Source organism: Puma concolor, chromosome B3 (genome assembly GCF_028749965.1).
Source record: "Puma concolor isolate L17-30 chromosome B3, mPumCon1.1.hap2, whole genome shotgun sequence".
In the NCBI taxonomy this organism is placed as follows: Eukaryota; Metazoa; Chordata; class Mammalia; order Carnivora; family Felidae; genus Puma; species Puma concolor.
This window is the reverse complement of record NC_141672.1, coordinates 60,990,845-61,018,102: the sequence shown is the minus strand read 5'-3', so window position 1 is coordinate 61,018,102 and position 27,258 is coordinate 60,990,845.

Sequence of the window (27,258 nt, the reverse complement as noted above, 5' to 3'; positions counted from 1 at the left end):
CTACAATAAGAAACCATTCTTTTTTTTATACCCAAAATGGTTAAACTAAAAGCCAAAAACTATGCAGTCCATTAAACACGACATAAAAAAGCATGGGACCCTTTTAATAAAAGATAGAAAGTCTTAAACTAGTTAGGTGAATTAATAAAAAGTTTAGAAATCAGATCTCCAAATGGAAATTCACTTGCATGACACCAAACGGCATTTTACTACACAACCAATGTCGGCTACTTAAGACTCGTTAAGTTTATCTTCATGACATCTGTTACAGCAAAGTTATTAGTCAGCAGAAACTACTCTGTAAATAGCATTCTAGTCTTCATGTGAGGATGTTCTAGAGAAATGAAAGCTATTGATGAATCTAACTGGCTCCTAAAGATTGCAGTGTAAATACTGGGTTGAATATCAAGTAGCACATTTATGACAAATTTACAACAAAGAAGTAAACTTACACATCAGTCTTGCTTAGTTTTATCTGAAAGGTAGCCCAAATTGATGCCTAAAAACAAGTGTTACTGAGTTACAATGTTGGCTCACTTAAGATATTTTATGTTATCGGAAAAGTTAAGTTTTAAGTGTTTTTTTTTTTTACACTGTTAGGAAAATAATTGCTCCAGATATCATTAGGGAAACTGGCTTAATCAAAATATTTATGCACTTTGATCTTAGGCTATCTCCATAGCCCAAAAGATATGAGGATTTGAATCAAGTTTGGTAATTACTAGTCTAATCCACACAGCAGTCAAAATTTATAACTCAAACCCTTAAGCTAATTTTTACTACATTAATTATATAAAGATAACAAATACAGTTCTACTCACTTTACTGTGGGAAACACAGTTTTATTGTGTGTTCTTGATCTAGTTCTTTTATGTATGCAATTCAAATACATCAAATTTTTATGTTCTATAAGCATTTTCTAGAAAAAAATTAGCTTATATACAATTGCATGTCACAGTAGTGTCTGCTGGTTGATCTAAGTCAGACTTTTGTTGTTGCTTTGATTTTTTTAGGTCAGATTTTTTTTTTTTTTAATTTTTTTTTTCAACGTTTTTTATTTATTTTTGGGACAGAGAGAGAGACAGAGCATGAACGGGGGAGGGGCAGAGAGAGAGGGAGACACAGAATCGGAAACAGGCTCCAGGCTCCGAGCCGTCAGCCCAGAGCCTGACGCGGGGCTCGAACTCACGGACCGCGAGATCGTGACCTGGCCGAAGTCGGACGCTTAACCGACTGCGCCACCCAGGCGCCCCTAGGTCAGATTTTTTAAGTGAAGCTCACCTTTACCTTTTACAGATAATCATTAAATAATGTCATCAGAGTACAAGAACTTTCCAATTCAAATAAAGAAACATTATACTAATTACCCATTAGTGATCAAATTTAAGTCCAGTGTCTTTTGTGGTCTAACATTGTGGTCCTGCACATCACAGAATGATGGAAATGACTATTTTGTCCTAAAAATATCCCTTACTCAGGCACCTGGGTGGTTCAGTTGGTTAAGCATCCAACTTCGGCTGAGGTCACGATGTAAAGTTCATGAGTTTGAGCCCCACATCGGGCTCTCTGCTGTCAGTGCAGAGCCCACTTCAGATCCTCTGTCTCCCTCTCTCTCTGTCCTTCCACCACTCTCTCTATATATATCAAAAATAAACATTTTAAATAAATAAATAATAAAAAATTAAAATATCCTGTTTCAAAACTTAAATCCAAGTTGGTCAACATATAGTGTAATGATGATTTCTGGAATAGACGTTAGTGATACATAACACCTATAACACCCAGTGCTCATCCCAAAAAGTGTCCTCCTTAGTGCCCATCACCCGTTTAGCCCATCCCCATCCCCCCACCCCCCCAATACCCTGCCAGCAACCATCAGTTTGTTCTCTGTATTTAAGAGTCTCTTATGTTTTGTGTGTGTGTCTCTCTCTGTTTTTATCTTATTTTTGCTTCCTTTCCCCTATGTTCATCTGTTTTGTTTCTTAAATTCCACATGAGTGAAATCATATATTTGTCTTTGAGTTATTTCGCATAGCATAATACACTCTAGTTCCATCCACGTTGTTGCAAAAATCTTTCAATTGTTTCTTTTTTGTTTATTTATTTGTAAAAATATCCTTTCCTCTAAGTTGAGTGTCACTTCATTCCATGTACAAAGGATCTCTATTTAACTGTATTTTTTAAATTTACATTCTTCTCTGATAACCAAACGGCCTTGCAGGAAATAATTTCATATTTCAGTAACGCAGTAATTGTTTCATATATCTTCTTTTTTCATTGTAGTTGTTTCAGAAAGATTCCAATGAGTAATTTCATTTTTAAAAAAATGGAAAGATAACCAAGGAGGTGCAAGACCTGTACTCTGAAAACTATAAAATATTGATGAAACAAACTGAAGACAACACAAATGGAAAGATGTTTCATGCACGTGGATTGGGAGAACAAATATTGTTAAAATGTGCAAACCCCCAAAGTGATCTACAGATTTAATGCAATCCCTTTTAAGATACCAACAGCATTTTTCAAGAACTGGAAAAAAACAATCCTAAGATTTGTATGGAACAACCAAAGATCCAAAATAGCCAGGGGAATCTCAAAAAGAAGAACAAAACTGGAGGTATCACAATCCCAGACTTCAAGACATACTACAAAGCTGCAGTAACCAAAACAGTATGATACTGGCACAAAAATAGACACATAGATCAACAGAACAGAATAGAAAACCCAGAAATAAACTCACAATTATATAGTCAATTAATCTATGACAAAATTGGTAGGAATATGCAATGGAAAAGACAGTCTCTACATAAATGATGTTGGGAAAACTGGACAGCTACAGACAAAACAGTGAAACTGGACCACTTTCTTACACCATACACAAAAATAAACTCAAAATGGGTTAAAGACTTAAATTTCACACAGGAAACCATCAAAATCCTAAAGGAGAACACAGGCAGAAATGTCTCTGACATCAGCCGTAGCAATATTTTTCTAAATATGTCTCCTGAGGCAAGGGAAACAAAAGCAAAAATAAACTATTGGGACTTTATTTTAGCACACTAAAAGACAACCTACTGAATGGGAGAAGATATTTGCAAATGACATAGCCCAAAAAGGGTTAGTATCCAAAATATATAAAGAACTTAAACAACTCAACTCACCCCCAACACACACACAGAAATAAATAATTAAAAACTTTTGCAGAAGACATAGGCATTTCTCCAAAGAAGACAAATAGATAGCCAACAGACAAATGAAAAAAATTCTCAACACCACCAATCAGGAGGGAACTGCAAATCAAAACTACAATGAGATATCATCTCACACCTGTCAGAATGGCTAAAATTAAAACCTCATGAAGCAACAAGTGTTGAGGATGTAGGAAAAAAGGAAACCTCATGCACTGTTGGTGGGAATGCAAACTAGCACAACCACTGTGGACAACACCATGGAGGCTCCTCAAAAAATAAAAAATACAATTATCATATGATCCAGTAATTCCACTACTAGGTATTTACACAAGGAGTATGAAAACCCTAATTCAAAAAGATATGCACCCCTTTGTTTACTGCAGCATTATTTACAATAGCCAAATTATGGAAGCAGTACAAGTGTCCATGAAAAAATGAATGGATAAAGAAGATGTGATACACAGACAATGGAATATCACTCAGCCATGAAAAAGAATGAAGTCTTGCCATTTGCAAAAACATGGATGGATCTAGAGGGTATAAGGCTAAGTGAAATAAGTCAATCAGAGAAAGACAAATACCATATGATTTCACTTATATGTGGAACTTTAGAAACTAAACAAATGAACAAAGAAAAACAAAGGCAAACAAAAAAAGCAGACTCAACTATAGACAACAAACTTATGGTTACCATAAGGCAGGTAGATAGGGGTATAGGTGGAATAGATGAAGGCGATTAAGAGTGTACCTATTGTGATGAGCACTGAGTAATGTACAGAATTGTTGAATCCATATATCGTACACCTGAAATTGGTAGAACACTATATGTTAATTGTACTGGAATTTTAAAAATGGAAATAAGTATTTAATTATGTTGTTCATAGGAGAAAAGACGGAAGAATAAAATTTCAAATATTGTATTATAGCTTGTGTCAAGGAGCCACAGAGCTCCTCCATTCTCTAGAAATGTTTTCTCACAGTCATTAGTAAGCAAGCACTGTGGCCAAACCAAGTGAATCACAGAAACTTGCCTTGAAGGTCCTGGTACAAGGTGGTATTATTTCATTTGCCCTATAAATGCCTCTTGAGAAAGTGACAATCGACCTAAAAGACATGGCAAGGATAATGGAAAATATGTTCTCTATCTGGGAACCTCTTTATTTTTAGAGGTTCTGATCTGCCACACCAAGGCGTGTACAATAAATACTTATTCAAGGTGGTTGTGACATTAAGATGGAGGCTGAGAATAATGCCCAATAAACTAAGGTACTTTGCTATTGCAATTGATTTTTTAAATATATATTTCAACATTTAAGACATTAGAAAATACTCCATTCTGCTAGATGTTCCGCATCTATTTCACACGCAATTATTCTACCTACTTCATAAGCAATTATTAAGTACATTTCTGTAGGGAGTGGAAGATCAGAATTTAGTATGGAAAAGAATATGAAAACATATGTGATAATTTAGTGTGATAAAATCCATATGTTACCTCTATAGGAATGCAGAAAAAGAAGTATATAAATTTCAAAGAAATTATTGCATTTGAGCTCTGTATTTAAAACTAAGTAAAAGTCCCTGACAGAAGGAAATGGCAAAGGAGGGGCAGAGGAAGAGAGAGAAAAAAACAATTTGTGGAAGCATACAGATAAGAAGAAAATACAATTGCTTCTGGCAAGAAGTTTGGTGTTGACTGGAGCAAAAGGCACATATAAGGTAGCATGTCTTCATCATGCCCACAAATTCAGGGTATACTTACCCAGTTTCTTTTTCTAAGATATTATGGAAACCACTGCTGGGAAGAAATGAATGAAACTAGGAAAATTAGAAATGGTGCTAATGTTCTTTTGGAAGTGAAGGCTCCAGAGCTATTCACTAAATGTAAAAGTGACCCAAAACCTCTAGTATGAGACATCCCCTGCCAGGAAAGGAGATAAACCCTGTTTCATGGCATTTAACACTCTATTAGGAGAAAGAAGAGAGCCTGAGCATTCTAAGAATGCTGAGTTCTCTCCCTCCCTTGCCATTCCCTCAGATGACAGAAAGGGATGATATATCATACCTTTCACTATGTCTGGAGAGGAAAAAAGAAATAAATGCTTTCAAGATATTCTGGGAAGAGGATCAAGTCACTTGTACCTTATCAGAGTAAATAGACTGTCTAGTCAGAGCACCAAGCTTGAGAAAGGTAAAAAGAAATGGCATGGATACTATGCAAACTTCTTACAGCAAGGAACAAGCATGCAAAATCCAAAGAAAGAAACCAAGATATAAGAAAAGCATAATTCAAAGAATAGAAGAAAAATAGGACAGTTGTTTCACACATAAAGCAAAAATATCAATAAAAAAGTACCCAAACACTAGTTGATAAAACAGATGAAAAGAGATAATTAAATTTGAAACAAGTAACAGGGTACACACTGCTGAAAATCGTATTAGTTAACATAGAAAAAGGCATAAGATAATCACAGTGAAGTCTAAGAGAAAAAACTATAAAACTATTAGGCAAAATCTAATAGAAATGGAGTAGAAAAATGAACCAACACAAGGATAATGTGTCAAAATTGAACTCAGCACATAAAGCAGAAGATGCATCCAAAGGTTTAAGATTAGAACATTTCCTAGAAATGGGGAAACAACTGAGTCCGCAGATCAAAAAGAACACACTGTGTTCCAGGAAATTTTAAAACAAAACATGCCACTCTAAAACAAGTTCAGTTAAGGTTTGAACTTCAAGAGAAAAACCCCTTCACCATCAGGCAAACAAAAGGTGGGGTGGGGTGGATCATCTTCACAGAGGAAAAGATGTCAGGTTGCTGCTGGAATATTAAATGCCAGAAGACAAGGAAGTACTGTGTATAAGTTCAGTAAGAAAGTGTAACATAAAAATATACATTATAAAATAATATTTTATAAATTTTAAAAATATAACTCAAATAATGCAGTAGCCACGAGCATGTCTTTAAAAGTTTGCCACACAGGGACACCTGGGTGGCTCAGTCGGTTAAGCATCCGTCCTTGATTTCAGCTCACGTCACGATCGCATGGTTCATGGGATTGAGTCCCACCTCAGGCTTTGTGCTGACAGCATGAAGCCAGTTTGGGTTTCTCTCTCTCCCTTGCTCTCTGCCCCTCCCCCCACTCGTGCTATCTCTCTTCCTTTCAAAATAAAGAAACATTAAAAAAAAAAAGTTTGCCACACAGTGAAATCTAGCCAATTAGAAGATGGATAGATATAAAGATCTTTGGAATAAAGAAGCTGTAATAAAGAGACTGGTAGTGTGACTGAATCAACTTAAATATAAAACCAATACTAAACAACTGTGGGAATTATAATCATTATCTCTGTTCCATGCAAAAACTGCAATATAAAAAACAAAACTCAGAAGGGAGGGGAAGGAGTAATAAAGACTATTAGAGTACTAATTGTTTCATCTTGCAAAGCAGGAAATTAAAGTACAAAGTTTCTGGGGCGCCTGGGTGGCTTAGTCGGTTGAGCGTCGGACTTCAGCTCAGGTCATGATCTCACGGTTTGTGAGTTCCAGCCCCGCATTGGGCTCTGTGCTGACAGCTCAGGGCCTGAAGCCTGCTTCAGATTCTGTGTCTCCCTCTCTCTACCCCTCTTCTGCTCGCATTCTCTCTCTCTCAAAAATAAATAAACATTAAAAAAAAAATTTTTAAATAAAAATAAAAAAAATAGAGCATAAAGTTTTTAAAAAATGACTCCAACCTCTAATGTTCTAAAAATTCTTTTTTTTTCTTTCAGTCTTAAAGAGATAATTTAAGAAATAAAACCTCCCTATGTTAAAGAAATATGTATTTGACTTTCAACAATTATTTTTACTCATTTATTTTCTACCTTTAAATTCAAACAAAATTAACAAAATATTATTTGGAAGGTATCAATAATATGATTTCATTTTTATTAAAGTTCTGCTTTTCTATCTTCTATCCTTCTATCTATCTTCATGTAAGATATCAAGAATGTTTACTAAATAGGAATTTCTAGATGTGATTTAGGGTTTTGTTTTGGGTACTTTCCAGCATTGATTTGATAATGCATATTTATCATTTTCACAAAAATTAAAACTAATATGCCAAGATGTTAGCAATGACTAGTTCTGAATCTTGAGAATAAAGATTTATTCAGCCATTTATTTTAAAAATTTTATTGGGGGCATTTGGGAAATGGCAGGAGAGGAGGAGGACCCTAGCCTCACCTCGTCCCATGAAAACAACTAGATAACTATCAAGTCACCCTATATGCCCCAGAAATAGACCTGAAGAATGACAAATCAAACTCCACAATTAAAAAGAGAGAAGAGACCACATAAAGGAAGGTAGGAAGTACAGAGATGTAGTTTGGGGAAGAAATAGATTGCAGGTGCTGCAGAGGGGAGAGAGCCATAGTTGTAGAGAAGGGCAAGAGAGAGAGAAACACACAGGGAAATGCACAAGGAGAATGCTCCCCTAAGTCATTCGCTTGGAACTTGGGAGGTATGTATTTCATGAGTTCTTGCAACCAGTGGGGGTTAAAACCTGGAGTTTTAAAGGTCATTCAGCTTTCTGGGATGGAACCTTAAGGAAACTGCGCCACTCCTGGAAAGAAGGCAGGCAAACAATGCAGGGGGCAGATGGCATGGAAACAGCAATTTGAAGAACATCTCGGGCACACAGAGGGGAGATTATCTGCTTTCTCAGAGCATATCCCTGAGAGGCAGTGTTCATTAAGATGTCTCTATGGAAACAAAGGAGCTGGCTGGAGCCATTTCCCTCCCCTGCCCCTCAGAATAAATACAGAGCCACCTGAAGTAAACTGCAGGACAGACACTGGCTGCCTAACTTGCTTACACCAAACCCCACCTCCCTGTACTCTGGAAGAACTGCTCTTCTCAGTTTTCTTTCTCAGTCTTCACAAGCTTGCCTCAGTTACAGCAAGACAGACCCTTCCCCCGAAAGACCAGCACAAACCTCTGCCAAGACCACATCTCCTGACCAGAGTGTTCTGCAGGGCCTCAGTTCTGGTGGAGTTGGTGTCAGGTATCATTTCACAAACAGACCAGAGCACACCTAGTTAAAATTCACTACATTCCAGCCAGGGACCAAACACTGCCCATAGCAGGCAAGAAGAGCCTCTGCAGAGGACTACCCCTAGGGTAAAGTGGCCAGAACACAACAACATAGCACAAACCAGAGACGCTCCCTGAAGTTCCAAGCCCTGGGCACCACATGACCTTCTCTTTATAAGGCCATTGCATTCAGGAGCAGGAGATATAACTGGCTTCTCTAACACAAAGAAGAAGGCACAGACTTAAACAAAATACCAAGATGGAGGAACATACAGCAAATAAAATAACAAGATAAGGCCAAGGCCAGAGATCTAAATAAAACAGACAGAAGTAACATGTCTGATGAAGAATTTAAAACAACAATCATGAGGACACCCACAAGACTTAAGAAAAGAATAGAAAAGATCAGTGAGACCCTTACTACAGAGACAAAAAAGTTAAGAATCAAAGATGAAGAATGCAATAAATGAAACTGGAAACAGGCTTGATGCAGTGAATAATAGGCTGGAAGAAGCAGAGGAACAAATTAGTGACCTGGAAGATAAAATACTGGAAAATAATGAAGCTGAACAAAAGAGAGAAAGGAAAATTATGCAACACAAGAATAGACTTAGAGAACTCAATAACTCCATCACACGTAATAATATTCGTATTATAGGAGTCCCAGAAAAAGAAGAGAAATAAAGGAGGGCAGAAAATTTATTTCAAGAAATATTAGCAGAAAAATTCCCTAATCTGAGGAAGGAAACAGACATCCAGATTCATGAGGCACAGAAAACTCTCATCAAAACAACAAAAGTAGGCCGACACCAAGACATATTGTAATGAAACTTGCAAAATATAGTGATAAAGAAAAAGATCTTAAAAGAATCAATATAAAAGAAATCCTTAACTTACATAAAGGTAGCTGGGGATTTCTCAATAGAAACATGGCAAGCCAGAAGGGAGTGACCAGATATATTCAAAGTGATGAATAGGAAAAATTCAGCCAAGAATACTCAATCCAACAAGGCTCTCATTCAGAATAGAAGGAGAGATAAAAAGTTTCTCAGACAAACAAAAGCTAAAGGAGTTCATGACCACTAAACCAGTCCTGCAAGAAATATTAAAGAAAACTCTTTGAATGGAAAGGAGAGATTAAAATTGACAAAGGCAAGAAAGGATCAGGGAAAACCTCCAGAAACAATGACAAAACAGGTAATAGAATGGCAATAAAAACATATCTATCAATAAGTACTTTAAACGTAAATGGGCTAAATGCTCCAATCAAAAGACATGGGGTGATGGAATGGATCAAGAAGAGATCCATCTATATGCTGCCTACAAGAGACTCATTTTAGACCTAAAGATACATGAGATTGAAAGTGAGGGGGTAAAGATATATTTGTCAAGCAAATGGATGTCAAAAGAAAGCCAGAGTAGCAATATTTATATCAGACAAACTAGACTTTAAAACAAAGATTGTAAAAAGAGACAAAGAAGGGCAAAATATAATCATAAAGGGAACAATCCAAAAAAGATTATATAATTTCAAATATTTATGCACCAAGCATGGGAGTACCCAAATACATAAAGTACTTAATAATAAATATAAAGGAAGTAATTTATAATAACACAATAATAGTAGGGGATGTAACACCACACTTATATCAGTGGGCAGATCATCTAAACAGAAAATCAACTAGGAAACAATGGCTTTATGACACTCTAGAACAGATGGACTTAACAGATATTTTCAGACCATTCCATCCCCCAATAGCAGAATACACATTCTTTTCAAGTGTACACAGAACATTCTCCAGAGTAGATCACATATTTGCTCACAAAATAGGCCTCAACAAATACTAAAAGACTGAAATCATACCATGCACCGCTTCTGACTACAGTACTATGAAACTAGAAGTCAACCAAAAGAAAAATTTGGAAAGACCACAAATACATGGAAGTTAAACAACATGCTACTAAACAGTGAACTGATCAACCAAGAACTCAAAGAAGAAATTTAAAAATGCATGGAAATAAATGAAAATGAAAACACAATAATCTAAAACCTCTGGGATACAGCAAAACTGATCTTTAAGAGAGAAGTGTATAGTAATACAGAACTACCTCAGGAAGCAAAGAAAATCTCAAATAAACAACATAACCTTACATCTAAAGGAACTAGAAAAAGAACAACCAACAAAGATGGGCAGAACTAACTGATATAGAAACTAAAAAAAAACAAAAAAACAAAAAACAAAACCATGTAGAACAGATCAATGAAACCAAGAGCTGGTTCTTTAAACATTAACAACTGGTAAACCTCCAGGCAGACTTATCAAAAAGGAAAGAAAAAGCATCCAAATAAATAAAATGGTAAATGAAAGAGGAGAAATAGCAACTAACACCACATAAATACCAACAATTATAAAAGAATATGATGAAAAATGATATGCCATCAAATTGAACCTGGAAAAAAATGATAAATTCCTAGAAACATAAACTACCAAAAGTGGAACAGGAAGAAATAGAAAACTTGAACAGACTGATAACCAGCAAATAAATTGAATCAGTAAACAAAAATCTCCCAACAAACAAAAGTCCAGCACCAAATGGATTCACAGGTCAATTTTACCAAATGTTTAAAGAGATAATACTTATTATTGTCAAACTATTCCAAAAAATAGAAAAGGAAGGAAAACTTCCAAATTCATTCTATGAGGCCAGCATTATCCTGAAACCAAACCAGATAAAGACTCCATTGAAAAAGAGAACTACAGGTAAATATCCTTTATGAACATGGATGCAAAAAAATCATCAAAAAATACTAACAAACTAAATCCAACAATATATTTTAAAAAGCATTCACCACAAACAAGTGGGATTTATTCTTGGATTGCCAGGGTGGCTCAATATTCACAAATCAGTCAATGTGATACACTACATTAGTAAAAGAAGGGATAAGAACTGTATGATAATTTCAATAAACGCAGGAAAAGCATTTGACAAATAAACATCAATTTATGATAAAAACTGTCAAAAAAGTAAGTTCAGAGGGAACATACCTCAACATAATAAAGGCCATATATGAAAAACCTACAGCCAATATCATCCTAAATGGGAAAAAAAATTAAGAGCTTTCCCTCTATGGTCAGGAATAAGACAGGGATTTCCATTTCCACCACTGTTATTTAACATAGCACTGGAAGTCTTAGCCACAGCAATCAGACAACAATAAGAAATAAAAGTCATTCAAATCAACAAAAAAGAAATAAAACTTTCAATGTGTGCACATGACACGATACCATATATACAAAACCCAAAAGACTCCATGAAAAACCCACTAGAATTGATGAATGAATTCAGTATTCACAGGATACAAATCAACATACAGATATCTGTTGCATTTCTATACAACAATAATGAAGCAGCAGAAAGAGAAATTTAAAAATCAATCCCATTTATAATTGCACCAAAAATACGATACCTAAGAATAAACCTAACCAGAGATAAAAGACCTGTACTCTGAAAACTATAAAGCATTGATGAAAGGTATTGTAGACTACAAAAACAAGTGGAAAGATATTCCATGCTCATGGATTAGAAGAACAAATATTGTTAAAATGTGTTTATTACTCAAAGCAATCCCTGTAAAAAAAATTTGAATTTTTAAAAATTTAATGCAATCCCTATAAAAAAAATCAACAGTATTTTTCACATTAGTAGAATAAACAATTCTAAATTTTTTACAGGACCACAAAAGACACCAAATAGCCAAAGCAATCTTGAAAAAGAAAAGCAAAGCTGGAGGCATCACAATTCTAACCTCAAGCTATATTACAAAGGTGTAATCATTGAGACAGTATGATACTGGCACAAAAATAGACACATAGGTCAATGGAACAGAATATAAAACCCAGAAATAAATCCATAACTATATGGTTGATCAAACTTTGATGAAGCAGGAAAGAATACCCAATGGAAAAAAGACAATCTCTTCAATAAATGGTGTTGGGAAAACTGGACAGCTACCGGCAAAAGAATGAAATTGGAACACTTTCTTACATCATACACAAAAATAAACTCAAAATGGATTAAAGAACTAAATGTAAGATATGAAACAATCAAAATCCTAGAGAACACAGGCAGAAATGTCTCTGACATAAGCCATGGCAACATTTTTCTAGATATGTCTCCTGAGGCAAAGGAAACAAAAGCAAAAATTAACTATCAGAGGGGTGCCTGGGTAGCTCATTCAGTTAAGCGTCCAACTTGATTCTGGCTCAGGTCATGATCTCATGGTTTGTGAGACTGAGCCACACATCAGGCTCTATGCTGACAGTGTGGAGCCTACTTGGGATTCTCTCTCTCCCTCTCTCTGCCCCTGCCCCCCTTATGTGTGTGCTCTCTCTCAAAATAAATAAACTGTAAATAAATAAACAAACAAGCTATTGGGACTTCATCAAAATAAAAAGCTTCCCAAAGTGAAGGAAACAATCAACAAAACTAAAGGGTAACCTACAGAATTGTAGAAGATACATGCAAATGACATATCTGGTAAAGGGTTAATATCCAAAGTATATAAAAAACTTATTCATTTGAAAAATGAATAATCCAATTAAAAATGGGCAGAAGACATGAATAGATACTTTTCCAGAGAAGACATACAGATGGCCAAGAGACACATGAAAAGATGCTCAACATCACTCACCATCAGGGAAATGAAAATCAAAACCATAAACTGTCAGAATGGCTAAAATCAACAACACAAGAAACAACAGGTGTTGGTGAGGATGTGGAGAAAGGAGAACACTCTTGTTGGTGGTGAGAATGCAAACTGGTACAGCCACTCTGGAAAACAGTATGGAAGATACCCAGAAAGTTATCTTATGATCCAACAACTGCACCACTGGGCATTTGTCAAAGAATACAAAAATATTACTTCAAAGAAATACATACACCCCTATGTTTATAGCAATATTATCTACAATAGCCAAATTATGGAAATAGCCCAAGTGTCCATCAACTGATAAACAGAAAAAGAAGAGGTGGTGTATATATATATAGACCATCTTAGTCAGCCATCTTAAAGAAGGAAATCTTGCCATTTGCAATAACATGGATGGAGCTAGAGTATATTATGTTAAGTGAAGTGAGTCAGAGAAAGACAAATACCATATGATTTCACTCATAGTGGAATTTAAGAAACAAAACAGATGAACTTATGGAGGGGGGAAGAAAAAGACAGAGAGGGGAAGAAATCATAAGAGACTCTTAAAGACTGAGAACAAACTGAGGGTTGATGGAGGGAGGAGAGTGGGAGATGGGCTACATGGATGATGAGCATTAAGGAGGGCACTTGTTGGGATGAGCACTGGGTATTGTATGTAAGTGATGAATCACTAAATTCTACTGCTGAAACCAATATTGCACTGTAGGTTAATTAACTGGAATTTAAATAAAAATCTGAAAAGGAAAAAGGGAATAGGGGGAGAGAAAGGAATAAGGGAAAGGGGTGGCAGCAGGGGGAAGAGTAACCAAAATCATTAGCATTAAAAATCTTCCTACAAACTGGATTTTTAACCCATTAAAACATCTAGTATTCTGAAATATTTTTTTTAAGAATCCTATTTGGGATGACAAATTATATGTTCATTCCAGGCAAGGGTGGTACAAAATGCTCTACGGGGAGGGTCAGAGAGGATGGCCAGAGAAGTCCTCATGATAAGAAAGGGAGGGAGAAAGCCATGGAGATATCTAAAGGAAGAAGTACACTAGACAAAAAGAGCAGCCAGAACAAAGACATTAAGGCAGGGCATGATTGGCATCTTCCAAGACCACAAACAAGGCCCAGAGGAATGGATAGAGGAGTTGAGGTCAGAGGGGTTGAGAAAGGATAGAAGGGAGAGTAAAGAAACTTGTGGGATCTACAAGCAGTTTGGTTTTTACTCTGAGTGTGATAAGTTTAGAGGATTTTGAACAAGAAATTATTTGAAGTGACATATCTTAAAATAATCTAAAAGACTATAAGAAGCAAGGGTAGAAACAGAGAGAATGAGGAGGCTATTGGAATAATCCAGGAGAAGGATGATGGAAACAAGGTAAAGTGGTGGAGATGAATGAGAACAAGATAGGATGAATCATTATTATTTGCCTTCCTTCTACTTTCCTGTACATTTAAATTTAACAAAATTAATATTTTTAAAGAAAGAATAATGGTAATAGCTTCAAGAGACATTTGAGTAGAATCTAACAGAATCTACTGGCCTTTTGAAGGAGATAAAGGAGGGATAGTCCTTTAAGATTATCAAGTTTGGGGCTTAAGCAGCAAGAATCATGCCACCATTAATCAAAACACGGAATGTAGAGCTGTAATAAACTTTGGGTGTTAGAACATTTAATTCAATTGCCCACAAACAGAATTAACCAGACACTGACAAGGCAGCAATCATACATACGAGCTTAAGAAAGTGATCCAGGTCTGAGGAATAAAGACCTACTAGGGTCTGCCAAACTTCACATGTATTACTATTATCTCCACTTGTCTGATTCAGTATCCACCAAACCCAGAAAAGGAGATTTTCAAATAGTTTTAAAGCCCCTATTTAAAAATAGGACTTTGTTGCTGCTAGTTCTTTTTCATTATAAACTTGCTAGAGAGATAAAACATGACTGTACCTGTGATGCCACTTTAGTATTTGTTTGATAATTTCTGTAGTCTTCTTTTTTGTCTTAAGTTTATTTTTAAAGGCTTTTTGAACATTATAGACCACATAATCTGTATTACAGTGCTTGCTTTATAATATAACACAATCTTCATTTATATCCTATTAAGCTATCTCCAGTCATCCTTAATAATACACTTGCCCTAAACAGTGTCATCTTGAACTAATATGATGCAGGTCTGGAAAGACTACAGATGCTCCACCCACCCAGCTCTAAATGGAGAAACAAAAGTCTACAAAATCTTACTTAGAGTTTATCTATTCCATAAGGGCAAGTACATACATCATTGCCTTTATTTTTTGTATATAAAATGAAGTTAATCAGATATAAATATTTTCTACTGAAATTCCCCTTTATTTTGACTTTAATAGGTATTTAACCCCCCCCCCCTTTTTCCCAATCTGTGATTGGTGGAGCATGACAAGAAAAAGAATGACTGTCAAAAAGCCTCGTGTCTTTTATTCATAAAACATATTTAAGATGAAAAAAGATGATAAAATAGGATAGTATGAGATCTCCCCAGTCACTGATGTCATTCCATCCACACATCTGCACAGTCTCAGCTCTCAACTATCCATCCTCAGGAAGAAATCAGCAAGGCAAATTTCTCATTTTCCTAATTTCAAGGTGACTGGAGCCCTAGAGTCTCTTATAACTGCTGTTCATGGACATTTAGGATTTACACTCTTCGGGAAATAGACAATTCATACATTTTAACACTCAAATCAACCTTGAGTGCCCTTCTATCCTTCTTCAAGTAATAAAGACACGATGATCAATTTTGCACATTTTCTCACTGGCATCTCACATGGGCTGTGAAAGTTTAATAGGGTTCTATTTCTGAAAATTATGCTGTGTTGCTTTAGCTATTCTGATACACAAGGATTTGGAAAGGTGAATCATTCGTTCTGTTGCTTAGGAAGACATTTCCAGAAAAAAAAAATTCTGAATTGCCTTCCAAATATAAATTTTTTTTCAAAATCTGTTTTGTTGAACATGCCATTACTTACCAGGTGTCCACTCAATAATGCCTTCTCTTCATAAAGGATAATCTCATACTAGCACATTTGGAAGCAAGCATCCTTTGTACAAAGACATTTTTTTGTCAGTGAGTTTATCTCCCTGATCAAGTGATAGTTGCATTCATTTAACCACACAGTGTTAATTTTCCCACTAATAAAACTATTCTTATTGTTTGACCAAAAGATGAACTTTTGTGTCCACATATGTTCTTCAACCTGAAGAAATAAATGTATGGACTGCATACATAGTAAAATCAAAAGCACATATTGGCTCTGAAGTAAGATCTGCAGACAATCCATATAGCAAGAAATGTTAATTCTCACCCCTGTCCTCAGATCTAGTGAATCAGAATATCTGGGGAGGGGCTCAGCAATCTGAGATTTTAACAGGCCCTCTAGGCAATTCTGACGAAGTTGAAGTTTGAGAAGCATGGAGTACTAAAAACACCCGGGGCACTTTTTTTAACAATGAAAATGTGCAGGAGAGGGAGGCAGGGTATATCAGACTAATTAAATCAAAATTTCTGGCACTGGGGCCTGGGCATTGGTATGTTTTAAAAATTCCCAGGTAATTATAACGCACAACCAGATTTAAGAGTCACTGCTCTAGAGGCATCCTGTCTTAAATGGTGAAAATCAATCTTTAACTTACATAACAATTTACTGATTTTGCAGCCTACTAGTTGTTTTTATTTAGATGCTTATTTTATCTACCTGATAAGCTTCAAATGAGAGTCCAAGTATTATTCAGTTTCATCCCCTGAAGTGCTTAGTACAATCTCATGCACACTGAATTTAATGAGAAAGTATTTCAATACCCCCTTCATAAAGTACCAACCCATTTTGTCCCCATAACAAACCTCTGAAATAAGCAGATTATTATCACTTTTTTTTAAGAGAGTTCACAGAGGGTAACTGACATTTTCTTGCAGCTAATTACAGTTAAACCTGAACCATCAATCCAGAGATCTTTCCTTCATGGCATTTCTCCTTCCCTTCAACTTCCATCTGGAATGCAATTTCCCTACAGTCTTCTCACTTTTATTTAAATGATCCCCTCTATCTGATCTCCCCACCAACACCTCTGGGCCAGAATTTGTGCCTTTCAAAAGGCATCCTTTGGCTTCAGAGTTATTACTGACTTTGGAGAGCTACAACTCTGTTCAACCCTGCAGTGACATGACGCATCACTGATTTCAAGTTTCTGAAATGCTGGGGCTACAGAACATAACCTTCACTAAAGAAGTTCCGAAAAGGGTTGCGGTGGGGGGGGGGGGGGGTATTAGGCAATAACAGGAGCATGTCTCTTATTGATATTTACAAGTGATAATTCTCAAAATTAAGGAATCATCAATTGGATATGGTAACACATACTTTTTTCAAAATGAATTTACTATTGTTTTCATCATAGCCTTCAGATGGCTCCAAACCTATTGTCATGAAAACATGGACCTAATGAAGTCATAGCCTGAATAGCATGCGAATACATCCGTTTGCCGGCCATGCACCATCTGCAAAGAAAGGCCTGTAAATAATCCTTCTTTTCCTTCCAAATCCAAGCGATTATACTGTACACAAGCCATATTTACAGATGGATCACCATACACACTCTCATTAGAGGCTTCTGAATGTTATTTCCCTTTTCCTAGCTTATAAATGTTCAATAGTTGGTCTGCATTTTTCAGGGCATGGTGGGCTGTGTGAAATGCTTTAGGTTTTAATGAAAACTGTATTTAGGTTTCAGCTTCTGTCCTTGGAAAGAATCAGCATCTGTCATGATTATCATTTGTGCTAAGGAAGTCACTCTTAAGGCATATTTTACTTTTACTGCCAAAAGCTGTACAATCCCCAAAATTTTGCAAGTTGTATTTACTGCACTCTTATAATAAAATTAAACCTTAATAATCTCAAAAGGGAATAAAGATAAAGAAATGTGAGGTCCAAATGATAACATAGGAATATCCTGAATTCACTTCCTCCTACAGACATAACAAATCTATGGCTACATATGGGAAAATTCCCTCTCAAAAATACCTATAAGGGCGCCTGGGTGGCTTAGTGGGTTAATTGTCTGACTTCAGCTCAGTCATGATCTCGTGGTTCATGGGTTAAGCCCTGTATCAGACTCTGTGCTCACAGCTCAGAGACTGAAGCCTGCTTCAGATTCTCTGTCTCCCTCTCTCTCTGCCCTTCCTCCACTTGCACTCTCTCTCTCAAAAATAAATTATAAACATTAAAACAAATTAAAAAAAACAAAAACCCTATAAACTAGTGAACAGGGCCTTTGTTACTACAACAAAGAATAAAAGGGCCACATCAAGATAGGTAAGAGAAGAACAGCCACAATCTTGCCAAAACCCCACTCAGTGCAGCAAACCCACAATCAAGAGGGATCTCAGAAAGAAGGAGCTTCTCCCTGAGGACAAGGGGTTCATGTCCCATAGCAGGCATTCTAACCCTTGGGATCTGCACTATAGGGAGGAGCCCCCAAAATATCTAAGCTAAGGTCCAGGAAAAAGAAGTTAATCATTGTGAGGAAATAGAGGAATATGTTTCAAATAAATAAGCAAGATAAAATCTCAGGAAAAATCTTAATGAAAAAGAGATAAGTAATCTACCTCATAGAGTTCAAAGTAATAGTCATAGAGATGCTCACTGAACTTGGAAAAAGAATAGATGAGGGGGCACGTGGGTGGCTCAGTTGGTTGAGCATCTGACTCTCAATTTCAGCTCAGGTCATAATTTCACAGTTCATGGGTTTGTGACCCACATCAGGCTCTGCACTGATAGTGCAGACCCTGCTTGAGATTCTGTCTCCCTTTCTCTCTACCCTTCCCCTACTTGCTTACTATCTCTCTTTTAAAATAAAATAAAAAATAAACTTAAAAAAAGAAACTAGATTAATACATTAAAAATATCAACAAAGAGATGGAATATATAAGAAAGTACCAAACAGAAGTCACAAAACTGAAGAATAAAATAACTGAACTAAAAAATACAGTAGAGGGCTTCAAGAGCAGATTGGATGAAGCAGAAGAGATTGGTAATCTGGAAGACAGGGCCCACAGAACTCACCCAAACAGAGCAACAAAAAGAGAGAAGAATTTTAAAAAATGAAGATAGCTTAAAGGACCAGTGGGAAATATCAAGCATACTAACATTCACATCATAGGGCTCCCAGAAGGAGAAGGAAGAGAAAAGGGGTCAAAAACTTATTTGAAGAAATAATGGATGAAAACGTACCTAACCTGAAGAAGAACACAGACACCCAAGTCCAATTCCAGAGAATTCCAAATAAGATGAACTCAAAGAGATCCACACGACACATTATAATTTAAAATGTCAAAATTGAACAAAAAGAGAGACTATTAAAAGCAGCAAGTAAAAAACAATGTGTTATATATAAAGGAAACCCCATAAAACTGGCAGCTAATTTTTCAGCAATATTTTGCAAGTAAGAAGGGTGTTACATGATATATTTATAACAATGAAAGGAAAAACATTCCAAACATGAATATTCTTCCTAGTAAGGTTATAATTCAGAATTGAAGGGGAGATAAAGAGTTTCCCAGACAAGCAAAAGCTAAAGAAGTTCATCACCACTAAACCAGCCTTACAGGAAATGTTAAACTTCCTTAAGCTGAAAAGAAATAACACTAATTAATAACAAGAAAACATAAAAAGTAAAAATATCACTGGTAAAAGTGATAAACATAAAAAGTAAAAATATCACTGGTATATGTACTGTATATATAGGATGCTAAATGTGAGCCTCATGGTAAGCACAAAGCAAAAACCTACAGTAGATTCAGAAAAGAAAAATGAGAAAGGAATTTGAAAAAGTAAACAAAGTCATCAAACCACAAGGGAAGAGAGCAAAAAAAAAGAAGAAAGAAACAGGAGGAACTGCAAAAACAGCCAGAAAATATATAACAAAATGCTAGTAACTATATAACTATCAATAATTACTTTAACTGTAAATGGACTAAATTCTCCAATCAAAAGACATAGGATAGTTAAATGGACTTAAAACAAAACAACAACAAACAAAAAAACAAGACTTGTCTACATGCCGCCTACAAGAAACTCACTTCAAATGTAAGAACACACCCAGAGTGAAAGTGAAGGGATGGAAAAAGCTTTCCATGCAAATGGAAATGAAAAGAAAATTAGGGTAGCTATACTTATATAAGACAAAATAGGCTTTAAAACAAAGACTGCAATAAAAGAGAAAGAACAGTATTACATAAAGATAAATCAATGCTACAAGAAGATGTAACATTTATAAATATATACGCACCCAACATAGCATCAAAATATATAAAACGAATATCAACAGACCTAAAAGGAGAAATTGAAAGCAGTATAATAAGAATAGGGGACTTTAGCACTCTACTTGCTCAATAGAAAGGTCATCCAGACAGAAAGTCAGTAAGAAAACATTAGTCTTAAATGACACATTACACCAGATAAACTTAATAGATATATTCAGAACATTCCATCTAATGCTACAGAATACACATTTGTATTCCAAGTGTACATGGAACATTCTCCATGGAACATGTTTCAATAAATTAAAGATTGAAGTCAGACCAATCATCTTTTCTAACCATAGTGGTATGACACTAAAACTCAACTATAAGAAGAAAACTAGAAAAAAAATGTGTAGGTTAAACAATATGCTACAACCAATGGTTCTCAAAAAAATCAAACGAAAAAATTTTAAATACCTGGAAACAAACAAAAATTGAAATCTAACATATTAAAATCCATGGGACACACCAAAAGCAGTTCTAATAGAGAAGTTCAAAGCAACAGAGGCCTACCTCAAGAAACAAGAAAAATCTCAAATAAACAATCTAACTTTATACCTAAAAATCTAGAAAAAAAGAACAAAGCCCAAAGCTAGTAGAAAAAAGAAAGTAATAAAGATCAGAGTGGGAATAAATGAAATAGAGACTAAAAGACAATAGAAAAGATCAATAAAATTAAAACCTGGTTCTTCAAAAAGGTAAACACAACCAAGAAAAAAGAAAGAAGCCTCAAATAAAAAAATCAGATTTAAAAGAGAAGTTACAACTGATACCACAAAAATACAAATTATTATAGGAGATTACCATAAACAATTATATACCAATAAATCAGATAATCTAGAAGACATGCATAAATTTCTAGAAACATATGATCTCCCAACACTGAATCAGGAAAAAAAATTTTTTTAATCTGAATAGACTGACTACTGCTAAGGCAATGAAATCAATAATCAAAAAATTCTCAACAAATAAAAGCTCAGGACTAGATGAGTTCAGTGGTGAATTCTACCAAGGATTCAAAGAGTTAATGCCTATCCTTCTCAAATTCTTCCAAGAAATAGAAGACAATGGAATGCTTCCAGACTCATTACAAGTGCAGCATCACCCTGATACCAAAACCAGAGAAGGGCACAACAGAGGAGAGGAGAGGAGAGGAGAGGAGAGGAGAGGAGAGGAGAGGAGAGGAGAGAGGAGAAGAGAGGGGAGGAGAGGAGAGGAGAGGAGGGAGGAGAGGGGAGGGGGAGGGAAGGGAGAGAAGAAGGGGAAGGAAAGGAGGAAGGAAGAAGAAAAAAAGAGGAAGAAGCAGAAAATTACAGGCCAATAACTCTGATGAACATAGAAGCAAACTCTTCAATAAAATATTTGCAAACTGAATTCAGTGTTGCACTGAAAGGATTAGATTTCACAATCCAGTGAAATTTATTCTAGAGATGCAAGGATGGTTTAACACTCACAGATCAATCAACATGATACACCACACTAACAAAATGAAAGATAAAAATCAGGGGTGCCTGGGTGGCTTGGTCGGTTAAGCGTCGGACTTCGACTCAGGTCATGATCTCATGGTCCGTGAGTTGGAGCCCCGCGTCGGGCTCTGTGCTGACAGCTCAGAGCCTGGAGCCTGTTTCAGATTCTGTGTCTCCCTCTCTCTCTGCCCCTCCCCTGTTCATGCTCTGTCTCTCTCTGTCTCAAAAATAAAATAAATGTTAAAAAAAAAATTTTTTTTAAATCATATAATTACATCCATAGATTCAGGAAAAGCATTTGAAAAAATTCAATAGCCAGTTATGATAAAAACTCTAAACAAAGTGAATATAGACGGACTGTACCTCAATGTAATGAAGACCAAATATGACAAGTCCACAGTTTTCATCATACCCAATAGTGAAAAGCTGAAAGCTTTCTTCCTAAGAACAGGAAGCAGACAAGGACACCCACTCTCCCCATAGTATTCAGTATAGTATTAGAAATCCTAGCCAGAGAAATTTAACATGGTATTAAGTCCTAGCCAGAGAAATTAGTCAAGAAAAAGAAATAAAAGGCATACCATTTGGACAGGAAAAAGTAAAACTGTCACTATTTGGAGATAACATGATTTTATATATAGAAAACCACACAGATTCCACCAAAAGTCTGTTAGAACTAATAAATAAATTCCACAAAGTTGTAGGGTTTGAAATCAATATACAAAAATTTGTTGAGTTTTTTTCTTTCTTTCTTTCTTTCTTTCTTTTCTTTCTTTCTTTCTTTCTTAGTTTTGAGAGAGAGGGAGACAGAATGCGAGCAGGGGAGGGGTAGAAAGACAGGGAGACACAGAATCTGGAGCAGGCTCCAGGCTCTGAGCTGTCTGCACAGAGCCCAATGTGGGGCTTGAACCCACAAAGCACGAGATCATGACCTGAGGTAAAATCAGATGCTTAACCAACTGAGCCAACCAGCCAAAATATGTTGAGTTTCTATACACTAACTACAAAGTATCAGAAAGAAAAAAATTTTTAATGATCCCATTACAATTATATCAAAAATAATAAAACACTTAGGAATAAATTTAATCAGGAAGATGAAAGATCTATACACTGAAAACTATAAGATATTGATGAAATTGAAGATGAAACAAATAAATGGAAAGATAGCCCATTCTCATAGATTGGAAGTATTAATACTGTTAAAATGTTCATACTACTCAAAGCAATCTATAGAGTCAATACAATCCCCATCAAAATTCCAATGACATTTTTCACAGAACTGGAAGAAACAATCCTAAAATTTGTATGGAACCACAAAAGACTCCAAAGAGCCAAAGCAATTTTAAGAAATAAAAACAAAGCTGGAGACATATGCTCCCTTTTTGCAAACTATACTAAAAATGCACAGTAATCAAAATAGTTTGGTATTGGTGTAAACATAAACACATAGATCAATGGAACAAAATAGAGTTTCCAAAATAAATCCATGATTCTCTGCTCAACTAATTTACAATAAAGGAGGAAAATGGGGAAAGAAGAGACTCTTCAATAACTGGTGCTGGGAAGATTGGACAGTCACATGCAAAAAAAAAAAAAAAAAAGGAAAGAAAGAAAGAAAAGAAAAGAAAAGAAAAGAAGTTAGACTACTGTTTTACACCATACACAAAATTAACTCAAAATGGATTGAAGACTTGAATATAAGACCTGAAACCATAAAACCTCTTGCAGAAAACAGACAATAAGCTCCCCTGACATCAGTCTTGGCAATGATTTTTTTTTGGATCTGACTCCAATAAGCAAAGGCAGCAAATATAAAAATAAGCAAATAGGACAATATCAAACTACACAGCAAAGGAAGCCATCAACAAAATTAAAAGAACCTACTAAAAGGGAGAAATATTTATAAATCATATACCCAATAAGGGGTTAATATTCAAAATACACAAAGAACTCATATTACTCAATAGCAAAAAAACACAAAGAACTCAATTAAAAATTAGGCAAAGGATTTGAATAGACATTTTTCCAAAGAACACATAAAGATGACTAACAGGTACATGAGAAGATGATCAAAATCGCTAAACATCAAAGAAATGCAAATCAAAATCACAATGAAGTACCACTGCACACCTGTTATCATGGCTAATACCAAAAAGATAAGAAATAACAAGTGTTGGCAAAGCTGTGGAGAAAGGAAGACCCTTATGCACTATTGGTGGCATGTAAATTAGTGCAGCCATTATGGAAAAGAGTATGGAGTTCCCTCAAAAATTTAAAAATGGAACTACTATGTGATACAGCAATGCCAGTACTAAGTATTTATCCAAAGAAAATGAAGACACTAATTTAAAATGATGTGTACACTGCTATGTTCATTGCGGCATAATTTACAATTGCCAAGTTATGAAAGCTAAACATCCATCAATGGATGAATGGATAAAGGAAATGTTCTGTGTATACACAATAGAATAGTATTCACCCATAAAATAAAGAAGGGAATCCTGCCATTTGCTACAACATGGATGAACCTTGAGGACATTAAGCAAGGTGAAATAAGTCAGAGAAAGACAATTCTATATCATTTCATTTATATGTGGAATCAAAAATAAAACAAATGAACAAACAAAATAAAGCCAAAAAATTCATAGATACAGAGAACAGAATGGTGGTTACTAGAGGTGAGTGGGGTTAAGGGAGGTGAACAAAATGGGTGAAGGGAGTCAAAAGTTACAAACTTCCAGTTATAATATAAATAAGCCATGGATATGTAATATACAACAGAGTGACTATAGTCAATAGTACTGTAGTGCATACTTGAAAGTTGCCAAGAGAATAAATATTAAAAGTTCTCATCGCAAGGAAAAAAATTGTAACTTTGCATGGTGACAGATGGTAACTAAACTTAATGTGGTGATCATTTCATGGTGTATGCAAATATGAAATCATTACGTTGCACACTGAAACTAATATAATGTTATATGTCACTTATACTTCAATTTAAAAAAATAAACAGGATTATCTAGGATCATACATACATCCTTGATTCAGACAGGAAGGTCACATTGCTATTCATGATGGGAGGAGCCCATGAACTTGCCCATAAAGATGCTAGTATGCTGCAATGTACTATGAAGTCTGTTGGAGTCGGATCACACTCCCTCCTGGGACCAGAAAAACCCACACGTTCTCCCTGATGCTTGGCAAACAGAAAAAGGAGGCAAGCTGGTAAGTAAGCAGAAAAGGACATGGTAGTAAACATAAAAGTCAAAACTTGAAACAGAAACCATAGGAAGCTATTAACGGGGTCACCTCTACATAAGGTGCACTGAGAAGAGAAACTAACATGAAAATTGGTCTTCTTCACAGTTAACACTTACAGGTTACAAATACAAATTGTAGACTCAAAAGCCTGAATTTTGATGGTGAATCAACTAATTTTTGTGCTCTTTGATAATTTACTTAGCTTTTCTATGCCTTATATATATTCACCTGTGAAGTTGGGATGATAATGGTTCCTACCTAATAGGTAATATTAGTAAAGGGCTTAGAAATATATTTGGCAGGAGGCTGGGAAGATGGTGGAGTAAGAGGACCCTTAGCTCACCTTGTCTCATAGATACAACTAGATAACACTCACATCAGCATAAATAACCCAAAAAATTATCCAAAGACTGGCAGAACAAACTCCACAACTGTCACAGACTTTGAGTCTGGACTTCTCTCTTGTCCAGCTAGAGAGCAGCTACAGAATTAAATACAAGAGAAGCTAATGTCCAGGAGGAGACAAGAGCCCCAAACAGGGGTTTTGTCTCTGTTTTTATTGAGCTCTCAAGGTTTTACATACATGGTGAACATGCAGAAGAAAACAATAAGACAGTGACCATTAATTTGTGTGTGTGTATGAAGCAAAGGGTTTAGGGGGCAAGTGGCATTAGAAGCTGAGATTAAACCACAATGATATATTGGCCCCAGACGCCAGATGGACAGTGTTTCTCTGTGGGCAATTACAGCCAAGTAGCTGTTATCTCCAAAGTGTAAGATTGCTGGAGCATGCTGCCTCAAAGGCTAACAAAGCACCCTTTTCACTAGCTAACCTTGGGTGCTTTCACCCCGTAGCGGCATTCCGCCTCTAACTGTCTTGGACACTTTCATCCTGTGGAGACAGCTTTCTGCCCTAAGCCTTGTTTTACCTTATGACTAAGCTTAGGCGCTTTTACCCTGTGGTAGCTTTCCACCCTAAGCCTTGTTAACCCACCGGTGCAAGTGTACAGAATTCTTAAACTTAGTTCCCACACACAATTAAATGTAGAGAAGAGGCCACATTGAAGAGGGTAAGAAGGTCTGAGATGTGGTGGAAAGCTAAACAGATCAAGGCCATGGGGGAGGGGGGCAGGTGGGAAGAAGCCACAGACAAAGAGAAGGGGTCAAAGAGCTATCACACTGGGGAGCCCACACAAGGAACATGAATACTCATAACATTTGGCTTTAAAAGCAAAAGGAGCTAAATTTCATGAGTTTTTATAACCAGCAGTACTTAAAACCTGTAATTTTGAAAATCAAGAGGGCTCAGCTCTGGGAGAGCCTGGAGGGCAAGAGGAAACTGAGCCCCCATCCTTAAAGAGATAGCACAAAAAACAGCTTCACAGATACAGTGTAGAAGCAGCACTTGGAAAACACATGAAAGGGAGAGTAGTTTATTCTTTTCAGAACATGTCCCAGAGAGGCAAGAATCACAAGAAGACCCATCCAGGAACAAAGCAGTTGGCAAGTATGATCTCCCTCCCACCCCCAACCCCCCACCACCAGAATAAACACTAGTTCATCTGCAGGAACCAGTTCAGTGCCATCATTCACAAGATATTTAACAAAATACCTTGTTAAAATTGTGCATCACACTCATGTAGGCTTTGCAGATTTGTTCAGGCTGACCCCAGTGCTGTGGCATGCACTGTGCTAAAATCAGCTGGTCCCAGCAGCAGCATGTTCCTTCCAATATGCCCTTGGCCAGACCCCATTCAAAGTGGTACCACAAGCCTGGCAGTGTCCAACCAGCTCCAACAGGCACCAGAACCACTCCAAGTGACCCATTCCCTGGGGTATGGGGAAGATAACCACACACAACAATCAAATGGCAGCCCTAGCAGTGAAATGGGCACAAACAGTTTATCTGAATACAAGCCTTGCCCATCAATGAAAACTTCTCAGTGGACAACACAAGCAATGTGCCTGGCAGCTTCATGCTACTACATCTCTGGCAAATGCCCAGTCTGAGTCAACTCCAGACCAAGGCAACCCCAGACTGGTCCACTAACACCACACAGACAAAACACTGCTACTGCCCACAACAGGCAGAGAGGCAGCGCAGATGACTGGACTGAAGGAAAAAGTGGCCAAGATACAAAAGAAGGGTGCATACAACACACATAGAGGGCATTCCTAAAGGCCAAGTTCTGGTGGAACAGGGGACATTGTACTTCAGGGCACTA